We start from the raw sequence: 15829 nt of genomic DNA on the forward strand, positions 1-15829 counted from the left end.
ACATCCCCATATATCGAAAGAACCAACATACAAAGTATTGCATTGTTTATCCATATATACATATACATATAGTTCGACATTGTTCATCAACTCAGATGAAAACTAGATGATATACATATAAAGTTCATCCATCGACATTGTTCAACTCCATGAATGCCAGCTTCCATGCATGTAGTATATCCAATCTGCAAAAATGTGAATAAGAAAGTCAGAAGAAGAACAAAATATGATGTTTTTCAGCTAATTATGTCATTTTTAGTGGAAAACAAGCTAAGAATATAATATTCATGAGCTAACCAAGGTTCTTATGACATTTTTAGCTTATTATGGCATTTTGGAGCTAAATGGGTTAATTAAAGAAGGGATAATATGAAATAGGAGAAGAAAGAGGAGGAGGAGGAGGAGGAGAAGAAATCAAGAAGAAGGAGGAGAAGGACTAGAAGGTCCTTGGACTTCTCCTCCTCCTCCTCCTCCTCCTTCTCCTTCTTATCTTCTTCTTCTTCTTCTTCTTCTTCTTTCTTTTCATTTTGCCTATTTCTTCTCCTCTTATCCTCTTGTTGGAGCTAAATTACCTAATTATGTCTTTTTGGAGATAAATGGGTTTATTATCCCATTTTATAGGAAAACAAGCTAAGTATATAATATTCATGAGCTAACCAAGGTTCTTATGCCATTTTGAGCTTATTATGGTATTTTGGAGCTAAATGGGCTAATTATGTCATTGTTGGGGAAATTAAAGCAAGGATAATATGAAAGCGGAGAAGAAAGAGGAGGAGGAGAACAACAAGAAATCAAGAAGAAGGAGGAGAAGGAGGAGGAGGAGAAGGACTAGAAAGTCCTTGGCCTTCTCCTCCTCCTCCTCCTCCTCCTCCTTCTCCTTCTTCTCTTCTTGTTCTTGTTCTTATTCTTCTTCTTCTTTCTTTTCATTTTTCCTATTTCTTCTCCTCTTCTCCTCTTGTTGGTGACAAATTACCTAATTATGTCTTTATGGAGCTGAATGGGCTAATTATCCCATTTTAGAGGAAAACAAGCTAAGTATATAATATTCATGACCTCACCAAGGTTCTTAAGCCATTTTGAGCTTATTATGGTATTTTGGAGCTAAATGGGCTAATTATGTCATTGTTGGGGAAATTAAAGAAAGGATAATATGAAAGAAGAGAAGAAAGAGGAGGAGGATGAGAAGAAGAAGAAATCAAGGAGAAGGAGGAGAAGGAGGAGAAGGACTAGAAGGTCCTTGGCCTTCTCCTCCTCCTCCTCCTCTTTCTCCTTCTCTTCTTCTTCTTCTTCTTCTTCTTCTTCTTCTTTCTTTTCATTTTTCCTATTTCTTCTCCTCTTCTCCTCTTGTTGGAGCTAAATTACCTAATTATGTCTTTTTGGAGCTAAATGGGCTAATTATCCCATTTTAGAGGAAAACAAGCTAAGTATATAATATTCATGAGCTAACCAAGGTTCTTATGCCATTTTGAGCTTATTATGGCATTTTGGAGCTAAATGGGCTAATTATGTCATTGTTGGGGAAATTAAATCAAGGATAATATGGAAGAGGAGAAGAAATAGGAGGAGGAGGAGGAGAAGAAGAAATCAAGAAGAAGGAGGAGAAGGAGTAGAAGGAGGAGGAGGAGAAGGACTAGAAGGTCCTTAGCCTTCTCCTCCTCCTCCTCCTCCTTCTCCTTCTTCTCTTCTTCTTCTTCTTCTTCTTTCTTTTCATTTTTCCTATTTCTTCTCCTATTCTCCTTTTGTTGGAGCTAAATTACCTAATTATGTCTTTTTGGAGCTAAATGGGCTAATTATCCCATTTTAGAGGATAACAAACTAAGTATATAATATTCATTAGCTAACCAAGGTTCTTATGCCCTTTTGAGCTTATTATGGCATTTTGGAGCTAAATGGGCTAATTATGTCATTGTTGGGGAAATTAAAGCAAGGATAATATGAAAGAGGAGAAGAAAGAGGAGGAGGAGGAGAAGAATAAGAAATCAAGAAGAACGAGGAGAAGGAGGAGAAGGAGGAGGAGGAGGAGGAGGAGAAGGACTCGAAGGTCCTTTGGCCTTCTCCTCCTCCTCCTCCTTCTCCTTCTTCTCTTCTTGTTCTTCTTCTTATTCTTCTTCTTCTTTCTTTTCATTTTTCCTATTTCTTCTCCTCTTCTCCTCTAGTTGGAGCTAAATTACCTAATTATGTCTTTTTGGAGCTAAATGGGCTAATTATCCCATTTTAGAGGAAAACAAGCTAAGTATATAATATTCATGAGCTAACCAAGGTTCTTATGCCATTTTGAGCTTATTATGGTAATTTGGAGCTAAATGGGCTAATTATGTCATTGTTGGGGAAATTAAAGCAACAATAATATGAAATAGGAGAAGAAAGAGGAAAAATGAAAAGAAAGAAGAAGAAGAAGAAGAAGAAGAAGAAGAGAAGGAGAAGGAGGAGGAGGAGAAGGCCAAGGACCTTCTAGTCCTTCTCCTCCTCCTCCTTCTCCTCCTTCTCCTCCTTCTCGCACAGACCCTGAAGAGTGGGTCGTATTAGTTAGTAGTGAACAGAAATTACACACATGATTTGGCTAATGTGAAAAAAACATACCACAAAAAGCTCGTACAGGGCCCGTTGACCCGCCTCATTCCGGGCCCTCTCCTCCTCAATCAATCGTGCCGTGGTCTGGCCCCTCTCATCAAGAGCAGCCTGAAGAGCAGCATGGCTTGCCAATCTCTCTTTCTCAAGAGCAGCCTAGTTTGGCGCTCTCTCTTTCTGAAGAGCATCCTGAAACACCATTCCTCGTTACCACGGTAATGATCTATGGTGACACACATAATGAAATGGATGAAAGTGTTCTTAGTCCGTACAACTAACCTCGATGGCAAGTTCCACTCGCCGTGGACGACGCGTTATCTCAGGACAGCTGCTCGATTGGCGCACCTTGATGTCCGGAAGAGTGAGTGGACAACGTATTATCCCATCTCCAATGGCTATCGAGCCATGGGGCCTCCCGCCACAAGATATCATCACCAGCTCTGGATCCAAAGGTTCCTGGCTAGGGTTAAAGTCATCCCCTTTCGTAGCATTCCCCGCGTCCCTGTATGCCACGAGCTTCTGGTGGGATGATATGTTGGTGAAGTTATTGGGATCATCCAGGTCAGACTCAGAGAATGCCTTCGCCTTCTTGTACGAGCCAGTATGGGCCATGCCATAAAGGTCATACAAGTGTGGCATCTCCGTCTTATTGTGTTGCACCTAAAAGAGAGGAACAAAATATTAGCATCAAGAATGAATTGCATGAATCATGAAGCAAATCACATACCCAGTTTCGTCCAAACTGGAGTAAGTTGGCGCTGCCTTGATGATGTGGCACACCAACCATTTGGCTATGCTGATCCTTCGCATTCTCGTGGACAGCTTGACAGCTGCCTGTGCACCACTCATCAACCAACGCCTCCCAACAATCCATCTTATCCGCACACCATCTCAGGGGCACCTATAAGTTATTGGAAAGAATTTTCAGTGCTACGCCTATGAATGAAATCAAGAAAACTACGTAGAAGGACTTAAGAATAGGTAATTACCTTCATGTATTGCTCCTTCTTCAGAAACTTTCCGCGGCAATCATTCTTCTGCTTCTTAATACCACGTGTGGCGTAGTAATCTCGAATAGCCTACGGCCGAGCCTCGTGGCGCAAGTTCTGTAGTAACCGCCTACACTCGGCCCCGAGAACCCTGGCCGCGTCCTCCTCATATCCATCCTCACACCTATAGAAGGTCTGCAATCAAACGTGAAAACACCGATTAGTACAATAATTATCTATATTGTTAATTTTAGATTCTGTAAAAGGATAATTTACCCAAAAGCTCTTGTTCACCATCTCGTCCCTCGTGTGGCACAAGATACCATCTATAATTTCCTCCGGCAGGGCCTGCGCAGCCTGGTAGTGCTCCCAGAAAAATCCTAGTGTGGGAACCTGACCCTCACCAGGCAACGTGACAAACCCCGGGAAATTTGGCCGGCAAAGCACACCAAGGACGGAGTTCGGCCTGCGGACTCCAAGAGGGTGTACCCATCCCCTGCAGTATGATAAGGTCAACGCATTAGATATTTGAACAAACTTGAAGGCAAAAGTTAAAAAAAAAGAGTAAATGTACTTACCTATCTCCTTCAGGTTTAATCACCGGCCTCTGCTCGCGGGTAGCCGGCGTGACCGGGAGACGTGTACTACCACGCTTGTACACGGTGGCCCCGTCCACCTGCACATCGCCCTCACTATCCGCAAGCTCATCCCCGCCATCCCCGCCCCCTGAGCCACCCGGACCCTCGGTCCAATCCGGCAACTCGGTACAATTCGGCCAGGTCTCCCATCTGGGCCTCTCCACGTTGGGTGAAGCCTCCGAAACCGTAGTCTCCTCCGGCTGCTCCTGGGCCGAATGCACCTCGACCCGAGGCTGCTCCTGGACCAGAGACTCATGGGACGAATGCCCGTCAACAACAGGCTCCTGGAACGGAGTCCCCGTAGCCTCCTCCACAAACGGGTCGACCATGCTAGTCCTATGCTCGGGTGAATGAGCTGGTGGTGGTGGCGAGGACGGATCAACAGTCGTCCTGGATCTTCCGCGGCCACCACCTCTCCCTGTACCCTTCCCCTTCTTCCCTACCCGACCAGCACCTCTCCCAGTGGGCAATGCCACCGACGAAGAAGAACCCACGGGTGGTGTCGATAGACTGTCTGCCAAGGCTCTACGGAGATATAGGGGTGGAAGGGAAGTACCACCCCTCGTGCGGGGCGCTTGGGAAGAACCCGTCGAGCGATCTGGACCAGCGCCCACCATCTTTCCACACTTGGTGACCTGCCATAATAAAGATTAAAATAAATTAGTACAACATAAAAAATTTGAATAACTGATATGAATAATAATATGTACATGAATAATAAAGATTTATATATATATAATTTAAGCTGTGAATCTTACAAACTAATAATCATCATCAATAAATGCATCATCATCACTATCACGCATGTCTTCATGAATGACGTGCTCGTCGGGTTCAACGGCGTGAAGTTGTGAAAGGCCTTCCTTTAATCGTTGAAGCATTGACAGATCATCCGCATCAGTAACCTCTACGAGTTCCAGGTCTTCTGGTTCCGGCTCAGGGCTGGAGTCGGATTCATTGTCGCTATCTACTTCCATGTTTTTGGGTGAAGCACGGCGGTTCTTGAAACGTTTCTTGTAAAGACGTGTTTCTTGGAAGAATTCTCCATCATATGTGTCTGGGTTAATGTGAGGTTCATAATCCTGTTCATTTGGGACAGGTGGTCTGACATGTGGCGGCACTTCATAAAAACATACCAACCTTCCATATTCTTATCCGTTTGGCATGCCAACGGTAGATAGAAAACTTGGGTCGCCTGTTGAGCCATAATATAGACATCGGGAACATCTAAATGGGTGTTTGGATTGACTTCGACTAGTCCTATATGTTCAAGAGTCCTTCTAGTCTTTTTCGGCTGGAACTAATAACATTTGAAGACTACGACGTTCGGTGGGTTTTCACCATAGAATTTAAGTTCATAAATTGCTTCAACTCTTCCATAATACTCGATAACACCTTCGTCGATAGCAGAGACACCACAATTTGTAGATTTCCGGTCGGGCATAGATAGCTCTTTGCCAAAGGTACGAAAGAGATACCCGTTGATGTTGTATTTCTCAAATGAACATACCTTATAGTCAAAACCATTAGCGACTTGTCTCAATTCAGCGTCCATAGACTCTGAATTAGCCTACAAGTTTAATACGAAACGGTTGTTGCATTAGCCGCAAGTTAGACCAAGAATGAAATGGTCCATTATTGATAATTACCGTTTGTTTGAACCAAGAGATGAAACTGGGATAGCCGCCTCCTGTCTTTGACAGAATCTCATACTCTTCGACGGAATCATTTTCGATCACCGCTCCATCCAAGAATTTGACGACGTAATGGCTGTTTGAAATATCCGGGAATAAGAGCAGTTCAAATGAATTAGAAGTTACGGGAAAATGTGCCGAGAACTCACTCGATGTACGGCCGCACTTCTGTTAGGTTGTTGAAGATATACAACGAAATGTTCCGCCATTCTTCGACATCCAACGTTATTGGTATCGAAGCACCGGCTGGTGCGAGCTTCCCTTTGAATAGGCTGAGGTTGGTCCCACCTTTTTTAGGGTCTGCATCATTGTGCCGAGGCTTCGGATTATGCAAATGATGATTTTTGGCTTCGTAGTGTGCTGTCACAAAGTTTGCCACCTCCTCAGTAATGAATGCCTCAGCCATCGATGCTTCTATTCTACGCTTATTTTTACATTTTGCTCGAAGGGTCTTCTGCATCCTCTCAGTTGCATAACACCAACGATTTTGCACGGGCCCACCCAATCTTGCCTCGGTCGAGATATGTAAAATCAAATGCTGCATTTGATTAAAGAAGCTCGGTGGAAAGATCTTCTCTAACTTGCACAACAACTCCGGTGCAAACTCCTCCATGTCTTCTACCACGCCAGGCGACAATTCTTTCACACAAAGAACACGGAAGAAATAGCTCAGCTCCGCCAGTACTAGCCATTCATCCTCAGGAATAAAGCCATGTAACATCACCGGCATTACCCGCTCTAGCCATATGTGCCAATCATGACTCTTGAGACCAAAGATTTTTAATTTTTCAAGACTCACTCCCCTCTTTAGATTCACTGCATACCCATCGGGGAACATCAAGTGCATTTTGACCCACAAGATAGTTTCCCTCATAGCTCGCCTTCCAAGATTGAACCAGGCCTTTGGTTTTGACCACTTCTGCTTTCCTTTGCCTTCTCGCATGTTTTGTAACGGTCTATGACATAGTGTCTCTTGATCGACTCTAGCCTTAATATTATCCTTTGTCTTCCCATCTATGTCGAACAATGTACCAAAAATAGCCTCTCTGATATTCTTTTCAGTGTGCATCATGTCGATATTGTGTGGAAGAAGGAGGTCTTTGAAGTAAGGCAGATCCCAAAAGCATGGCTTGTGAGTCCAGGCGTGTTTTGAATTATACCCCTTGAAATACCCTGGACGCTCTGGATCAGGCTCGAGGGTGTTTAACTGATCCAGGATCTGTTGGCCTATGAACGCAGGTGGTGCTAAGTTTTTGACAACTTTACCTTTCGTAAAGTTCTTCTTGTCTTTTCTTAACTGATGGTCAGGATCCAGGAACTGTCTATGCAAGTCAAAGCAAGAATACTTCCGACCCTCCTGCAACCAATGAAACTAAAGAGCTGCCTTGCATTGGGGGCACGAGAACCTTCCATGCACACACCATCCATAGAATAGCGCATACGCTGGCAAGTCATGCATAGAGTACATGTACCACACATGCATTTTGAAGTTCTCTTTTCTAGCGGCATCGTATGTCTTGACCCCATTATCTCAATCTTCTTCCAATTCATCCTTAAGCGGTTGCAGGTACACATTCATATTCTTCCCCAGATAATTGGGCCCCGGAATTATCAACGTCAGAAATATGTTCTTTCTTTGCATAATCTGCCCCGGGGGGGAGGGAGATTGAGTGGAATGACAAATACATGCCAACAACTGTATTGGGTTGCCGTCATGCCGAAGGGATTAAAACCATCCGTGGCGGCGCAGACTCGAGGATTCCTTGGATCTGCCGCTTTATCCTAATGCAATCCATCGAAATGTTTCCACGCTTCCCCATCCGATGTGTGTACCATCATCTTATTCCCATCCGCATCAAGTTCGGTTCTTTTGCCCAATTTGTGCCATGTCATCTGTCTGGCTGTCTCTTCGACCATGAAAAGACGTTGAAGTCTTGGTACGATTGGCATATACCGAAGAATACTAATTGCGATTTTGGTCTGCCTCTTCTCACCCATACCGTTGTCTACCAAAAGATACCCGAAGACTCGCAATTGGGACAATAGTCCAAGTGTGCATACTCCTTCCTAAATAAGACACATCCTTTCTCACATGCATCTATCTTCTCATAGGGCATCTTAAGTACACGAAGTATTTTGTCCGACTGGTACAGGTTTGCAGGCATGACATGGCCTTTGGGTAGGAAACGTCCAAATAGTGTCATCATCGCGTCATAGCATTCTCTTCCCAAGTTGAACTGAGCCTTCAGAGCCATTACTTGTGCAATTTCATCCAGCTGACAGAGCTCAGTGTGCTCATGGAGAGGAGGTTTTGAAGACTCCAACATTTCATAAAAGGCCTTTGCAGATTCCTCCATCTCATCTTTCGAATCCCGAGCATCATCAAAGTCTTGCACCATGTCTTCGATCCCGGTACCATCCTCGTCCGTGCGACGACGGACCACCTCAGCTCTTGTGTGTTGTATAGACTCACCATGAAATGTCCACACCGTATAATTAGGCTTAAAACCCCTCCTCTGCAGGTGTTCAATCATTACAGCCTCTGTCATCTTTTTATAGTTGTCGCATCTAGGACAGGGGCAATAGTTTCTTTCCTGGCCATTTGCGAATAAGGCTTTCACAAATTCCTGTGTTTTTACAAACCATTCTTTCGTCATCTCTTTCTGACTAGGGTGACCGGTATCACTCATCTTGTGTAGCTACTAAAGACAGAAGAAATATATTTATATATAATTTAGCATTTATATTCATCGGTTAATCAGGTTCGCCATTTTTATTACGTCCAGGCAACCTACACGCTAATAGGTAAAGATAGGTCCTAATCCCACCCGAGTATGTGTAGATTGGGTTCGTTTTCCCATGCTCTGCTCCGGATCCAACGCAAAATTTCGGCAGCACCTCCCCACTGTTCTCCTGATACACGTCTCCGCAATAAACAGAGAGGATGTCCATCCAGAGAACAACAGGGAGGCACTGATGAAATTCCGCATCGGATCCAGCGCACAGCATACGGGAAAACGAACCCAAGCTACACATACTCGGGCTTTCCATGAATAATGTTGGACAATTCGAAAGGATGGTGGTTATAAATATGCAAAGACATGCATATTTATAGATGTCGCCCTTTCGAACGGGAGATGCATACTGGTCATGCATACTGATAAATTAATTGAATTACCTAAATCTAGAAAGTGTCATCCGGAAACCGAGCCAGAGTAAATGAAGCGGCGAGGAGGAGATGAAATTTGTACTGACCCACGAATGCAGGGGCGGAGCTCGTACAACGCACGGGCAGGTCTTCGCACACCAGACCTCACAGCGAGGAGACAACTATCACATGTAAATCCACCCGATCAGCACAAATATTCTAATTATGTCATTTTAGAGGAAAACAAGTTAAGAATATAATATTCATGATCTAACCAAGGTTTTTATGCCATTTTGTAGCTAAATGGGCTAATTATCTCATTGTTCGGGAAAATAAGGACAGGAGAATAAGATAGAGGAGAAGAAAGAGGAGGAGGAGGAGAAGAAGAAGAAATCAAGAAGAAGGAGAAGGAGGAGGAGAAGGAGAAGGAGGAGAAGGTATTCTTCTTCTCTTCTTCTCTTCTTCTTCTCTTCTTTTCTTCTTCTTTTCTGCTTCTCCTTCTTATTTTTGTCTTCTCTTCCTCCTATTTTTCTTCTTCTTCTTCTTCTTCTTCTTCTTCTTCTCCTCCTCCTCCTCCTCCTCTTCTCCTCTTCTCCTCCTCCTCCTCCTCTTCTTCTTCCTATTCTTTCTATTAAGCTAACTAACTAACTAACCTAACTAACCAAGCTAACTAAACCTATCGCTAAACCTAGATAGCACTAAACAGCAAAAAATAACAAAAACAGAATCTACCACTATAACAAAAACAGAATCTACCACTAAGTAACTAAAAAAGAATCTAGCTACCGCTAAATACCAAACAATAAAAAATCAACTGCTTCTTCTTTTTTCTCTTCTTCTCCTTCTTATTTTTTTCTTATTCTCTTCTTCTCTTCTTCTTTACTTCTTCTCCTTCTTATTTTTTCTTCTCTTCTTCTTCTTCTTCTTCTTCTTCTTCTCCTTATTTTTTTCTTCTCCTCTTTCTTCTTCTTCTTCTTCTTTTTCCTCTCCTCCTCCTCCTACTACTCCTCTTCTACTTCTCCTCTTCTTGTCCTCCTCCTCCTCCTCTTCTCCTCCTCCACCTAACTAACCAAGCTAACTAACTAACCTAACTAAAACTACTAACCTAACTAAATCTACCACTAAAACTACTAACAAAAACAACTACTAAAACTACTAAAAAATAATAAAACTACTAAAAAATAATGCAGGCGGGGGGTGGAGGTGGGGGTGTTGGGGCTCACCGGGAGGGGCGGCACAGGGGCACTAGGGGAGGCGATGCGACGGTGGTGTGGTGGGGCAGCGGCAGCGGGGGCGAGGTGGGGAGAGAGAGAGGGGCGGTGGCGGGGGCGACAGGGGCGGCAGTGGGGGCGACAGGGGCGGCGGCTGGGGCGACAGGGGTGGCGACGCGATGGGGGCGGCGGCGCGACGGTGGTGGCGGTGGCCATTACAGAGAGAGGGGCGCGCGAGGTGGGGAGAGAGAGAAAGAGGGGCGCGGGGTGACCGTTACAGAGAGAGAGAGGGGCGGGGTGGGGGGGAAGGAGCCGTTAACGGTGTTAGAGCATTGCCGTCTGCCGGCGGACGACAAAGAGTCTTTGCCGTCTGCTTCCGGACTCATTGTCGTCCGCTAGCAGACGGCAAAGGTCCGACTCTAGTTTGACCTAGCCACCCCGCAGGCAGGTGGGCCTATCTATATCTTTGTCGTCTGCCTTTGGACTCTTTGCCGTCTGCTAGCAGACGGCAAAGATGTGACAGATGGCAAAAAGACTTTATGCCATCAGTGTGTGCTTTGCCGTCTGTTTTGCTGAAGCTGACGGCAAAGACACTCTTTACCATCAGCTAGCAGATGGCAAAGACTAGGCAGATGGCAAAAAACTATTTTCCAGTAGTGATTCAAGAGGGATATAATAAAAACATCCTTATTAAGTGCATTGAATATGATGAGAAGTTTGATTCCTCGCACATAGTTTTGAGATATGAAGATGGTAATATGAGAGTCCTGCGAGTAAGTAATTGTGAATTATAAGAAATACTTGTGTTAAAGCTTGTGATTCCCATAGCATGCACCTATGGTGAACCATTATGTGATGAAGTCGGAGCATGACTTGTTTAATGATTGTCAACCTTTGTGTGGAGGTCCAGATCGTGCGATGGTTAACTCCTACCAACCCTTCTCCTAGGAGCATGCGTATAATACTTTGCTTCAATAACTAATAGGCTTTTTCAATAAGTATGTGAGTTTTTTATGACTAATGTTGAGTTCATGTATTATACGCACTCTCACCGCGCAACTTTCGCCCATACATTAAACCTACCTTCCTCAAAACAGCCACCATATACTTTCCTCAAAACAGCCACCATATACTTTCCTCAAAACAGCCACCATACCTACATATTATGGTATTTTCACAGCCATTCCGAGATATATTGCCATTCAACACCACCGTCCTATTTTTTTATGACACATACCATCATTCTCATATTGCTTTGATTGATCGTAAGATAGTTAGCATGATGTTTTCATGGCTTGTCTGATTTTATGTCATTGCTATGCTAGGTCACTACATCTTGGTACACCACCAGGGGCATTCATAGAGAGTCTAATTTTGTTCTAGGTATCGAGTTGTAATCTTTGAGTTGTAAGTAAATAAAAGTGTGATGATTTGCATTATTAGAGCATTGTCCCGTGTGAGAAATGGATGATGGAAGCTATGATTCCCTCACAAGTTGGGATGAGTATCTGGAATTTACAAAAATCAAAGAGGCCAGCGAAGCCCATGAAAAAAGAGAGGCCAAAGATGCCCAGCAAAAAAATGCGAGAAAGATAGTCGGGACAATGCTACTATCGTTTTCCACACTTATGCTTCAAACTAGCACCATGTTCTTCATAGAGAGTCTCCTATTTTGTCACTTTCATATAACTAGTGGAATTTCATCTTTTGCACAACCACTTAGTTTTCTTTTTGAGCTTTCATACACTTATAGCTCTAGTACATTTGTTGCATGGAAATCCCTACTCACTCACATTCATATCTATTGATGGGCATCTCCATAACCCATTGATACGCCTAGTTGATGTGAGACTATCTTCTCCTCTTTATTTTTGCAACCTCCACCATATTTAATTTTCACCTATGGTGCTATATCCATGGCTCATGCTCATGTATTGTGTGAGAGTTGAAAAGGTTTGAGAACAGAAAAAGTGTGAAACAATTGCTTGACTTTCATCGGGGTTGTGCATGATTTAGATACTTTGTGTGGGGAAGATGGTGTTGGGGAATGTTGCATGGGAAACAAAAAATTTCCTACGCACACGCAATACCTATCCATGGTGATGATCATCTACGATAGGGGAGAGAGAATCTACATACCCTTGTCGATCGCTAAGCGGAAGCATATATAACGCGGTTGATGTAGTGGAACATATTCACGCACCAAATCGTAGCCCGTCCCGCGATCTCATCACGATCCGTCCCGCGATCCCATCATGATCCGTCCTGATCTAGTGTCGAACGGACGACACCTCCGCATTCAGCACACGTACAACTGATGACGATCCCCTCCTTATTGATCCAGCAAGAGGGGTGGAGAGGTAGATGAGTTCTCCAGCACGGCGGCGTGGTGGTGGTGGTGGTGAACTAATCCAGTAGGGATTCTCCTAATCACCGCCGAACTAGACTAGAGGACAAACAGATCTAGAGAGAAGTAGAGGGAGCATGTTGCAATTGGGGTTAGCCCTCACCTCTAAAACCTCTAGTATATATAGAAGGGAGGGAGGAGAGCAGGCAGCCTCAAACCCTCAAGGTTTGGCCAAAATTGGAGGTGGAGAAGTCCTACTCCAATCCTACTAGGAGTAGGATCCCTCCTCTCCACTTGGAAACCCTTTCCACCATTTCCACCTTTGGATTTATTTCCTTCGCACCTCCAATCCGCCTTGGGATTTAGTGGAGGCTTTGGCCAGCCCACTAAGGGCTGGTCCACGTCTTCCCATAGCCCATGAGACCCTTTGGGCTGGATAGGCCCACCTGGTGGACCCCTGGAACCAATTCGTCACTCCCGGTACAGTGCCGGAAATGCCCGAACTTTTCTGGAGTTCAAAACCCACTTTTCTATATATCAATGTTTACCTATGGACCATTCCGGAGCTCCCCGTGACGTCCAGGATCTCATCCGAGACTCCGAACAACCTTCGGTTAACAACACCTATAATTCGTCTATACCGAAAACGTCACTGAACCTTAAGTGTGTAGACCCTACGGGTTCGAGAACTATACAGACATGACCTGAGACACTCCCCGGTCAATAAACAATAGCGGGACCTGGATGTCCATATTGGCTAGTACATATTCTATGAAGATCTCTAGCAGTTGAACCTCTATGTCAAGGATTCAGTTAATCCCGTATGCTATTCCCTTTGTCCTTCGGTATGTTACTTGCCCGAGATTCGATCGTCGGTATCTCCATACCTAGTTCAATCTCGTTACTAGCAAGTCTCTTTACTCGTTCCATAATACAAGATCCCGTGACTAACTCCTTGGTCACATTGCTTGCAAGGATTTTTGTGATGTTGTATTACCGAGTGGGCCCCGAGATACCTCTCCGTCACACGGAGTGACAAATCCCGGTCTTGATCCATGCAAACACAACAAACACCTTTGGAGATACCTGTAGAGCACCTTTATAGTCACCGAGTAACGTTGTAATGTTTCATACACACAAGGCATTCCTCCTATGTCCGGGAGTTGCATGAGCTCATGGTCATAGGAATAGATACATTGACATGCATAAAACATTAGCAATAAACTAACACGATCATATGTTATGTTTATAGTTTGGGTCTTGTCCATCACATCATTCTCCTAATGATGTGATCCTGTTATCAAGTGACAACACTTGTCTATGGCTAGGAAACCTTGACCATCTTTGATCAATGAGCAAGTCAACTAGAGGCTCACTAGGGACAATGTGTTGTCTATGTATCCTCACATGTATTTGAGTTTCCAATCAATAGAATCTAGCATGGATAATAAACGATTATCATGAACAAGGAAATATAATAATAAACAATTTATTATTGCCTCTAGGGCATATTTCCAACAGTCTCCCACTTGCACTAGAGTCAATAATCTAGTTCGCATCACTATGTGATTGCAAGGAACCTAACACCCATACAGTTATGGGGTTGGATTATGTCTTGCTTGTGAGAGAGGTTTTTAGTCAACGGATCTGAACCTTTCAGATATGTATGTGCTTTACAAATCTCTATGTCATCCTATAGATGGTGGTACTACGCGCCATTTGGAACTATTGGAAATGACTGCTCCACTATACGAATCTGGTTTACTATTCGGAGTTATCCGGATTAGTGTCAAAGCTTGCATCGACGTAACCCTTTATGACGAACTCTTTAATCACCTCCATAATCGAGAAAAATTCCTTAGTCCACTAGTTATTAAGGATAACTTTGACAGTTGTTCAGTGACTCAATCCTGGATCACTCTTTGTACCCCTTGACAAACTCATGGCAAGTCACACATTAGGTGCGGTACACAACATGGCATACTTTAGAGCCTACGGCTAAGGCATAGGGGACGATCGTTGTCCTTTCTCTTTCTTCTGCCGTAGTCGGGTTTTGAGTGTTACTCGAATTCACACCTTACAACACAGCCAAGAACTCCTTCTTTGCCGATCTATTTTGAACTCCTTCAAAAACTTTTCAGGGCATGCATTTGGTTGAAAGTTCTATTAAGCGCTTTGATCTATCTCCATAGATCTTGATGCTCAATGTTCAAGTAGCTTAATCCAGGTTTTGGTTTGAAAAACTCCTTTCAAACAACCCTTTATGTTTTCCAGAAATTCTATGTTATTTCTGATCAACAATATGTCAACCACATATACTGATGAGAAATTCTATAGTGCTCCCACTCACTTATTTGGACATACAAGTTTCTCACAAACATTGTATTAAACCAAAAACTTTGATGATCTCATCAAAGCGTATATTCCAACTCCGAGAATCTTGCTCCAGTCCATGGAAGGATCGCTCGAGCTTGCATACTTGTTAGCATCCTTAGGATTGACAAAACCTTCTGGTTGTATCATATTGTGGGGACCCCGATTTACGAGTCGAGATCGCCAAATGAACGTGCTCAGTGATCCCACAAATCAATGCTCACCGAACACGCAGATACTGAATATTAAGAGTGTTACATCCAAGTACCGAATTATTACATCACGTGACAAAATGGTCAAGTTCACAAGGTAGGGCCTATAAGGCCAAATCACACTGATACAACTTGTAGTGATAATCTTAGGGCTAAGCGGGTGCCCATGCCATCAGCCTACACCAACAGGCATTCTAACTGGGAAGCGTCCTAGTTCGCAGGGGCGTCTCCGAAGACGTACACATCTCCAAACTCCGGTCCTTCCATGTTTGGTCAATAATATAACCAGTGGCAAGACAATGAGTACTTTTGAATGTACTCGCAAACAGCCCATGATATGATGCAAATGATGGATAACAATAACATGCCTCTTTGATGTATATCTTTTTGGTGGTAAATAAACATGATCATAGGTACGCATCATAAGTAAAACTACTTTTGAAGAACAGGTTACAATATATCTCTCATGAGCTGAACCATCCGGGTTCACCCTATATGCCAAGTCACCAAATTTGGTCATATCAATTCTTTCCTAATAACACCACTTAACACATACGCACACACACTTGGTTTATGCGGAAACGACTTGACGTAGTTTACGTAGGATTACCCAACTGTCCTTGGCTATGGACGCGACTATTCGAATAGT

This window comes from Hordeum vulgare, chromosome 5H (genome assembly GCF_904849725.1).
Source record: "Hordeum vulgare subsp. vulgare chromosome 5H, MorexV3_pseudomolecules_assembly, whole genome shotgun sequence".
NCBI lineage: Eukaryota > Viridiplantae > Streptophyta > Magnoliopsida > Poales > Poaceae > Hordeum > Hordeum vulgare.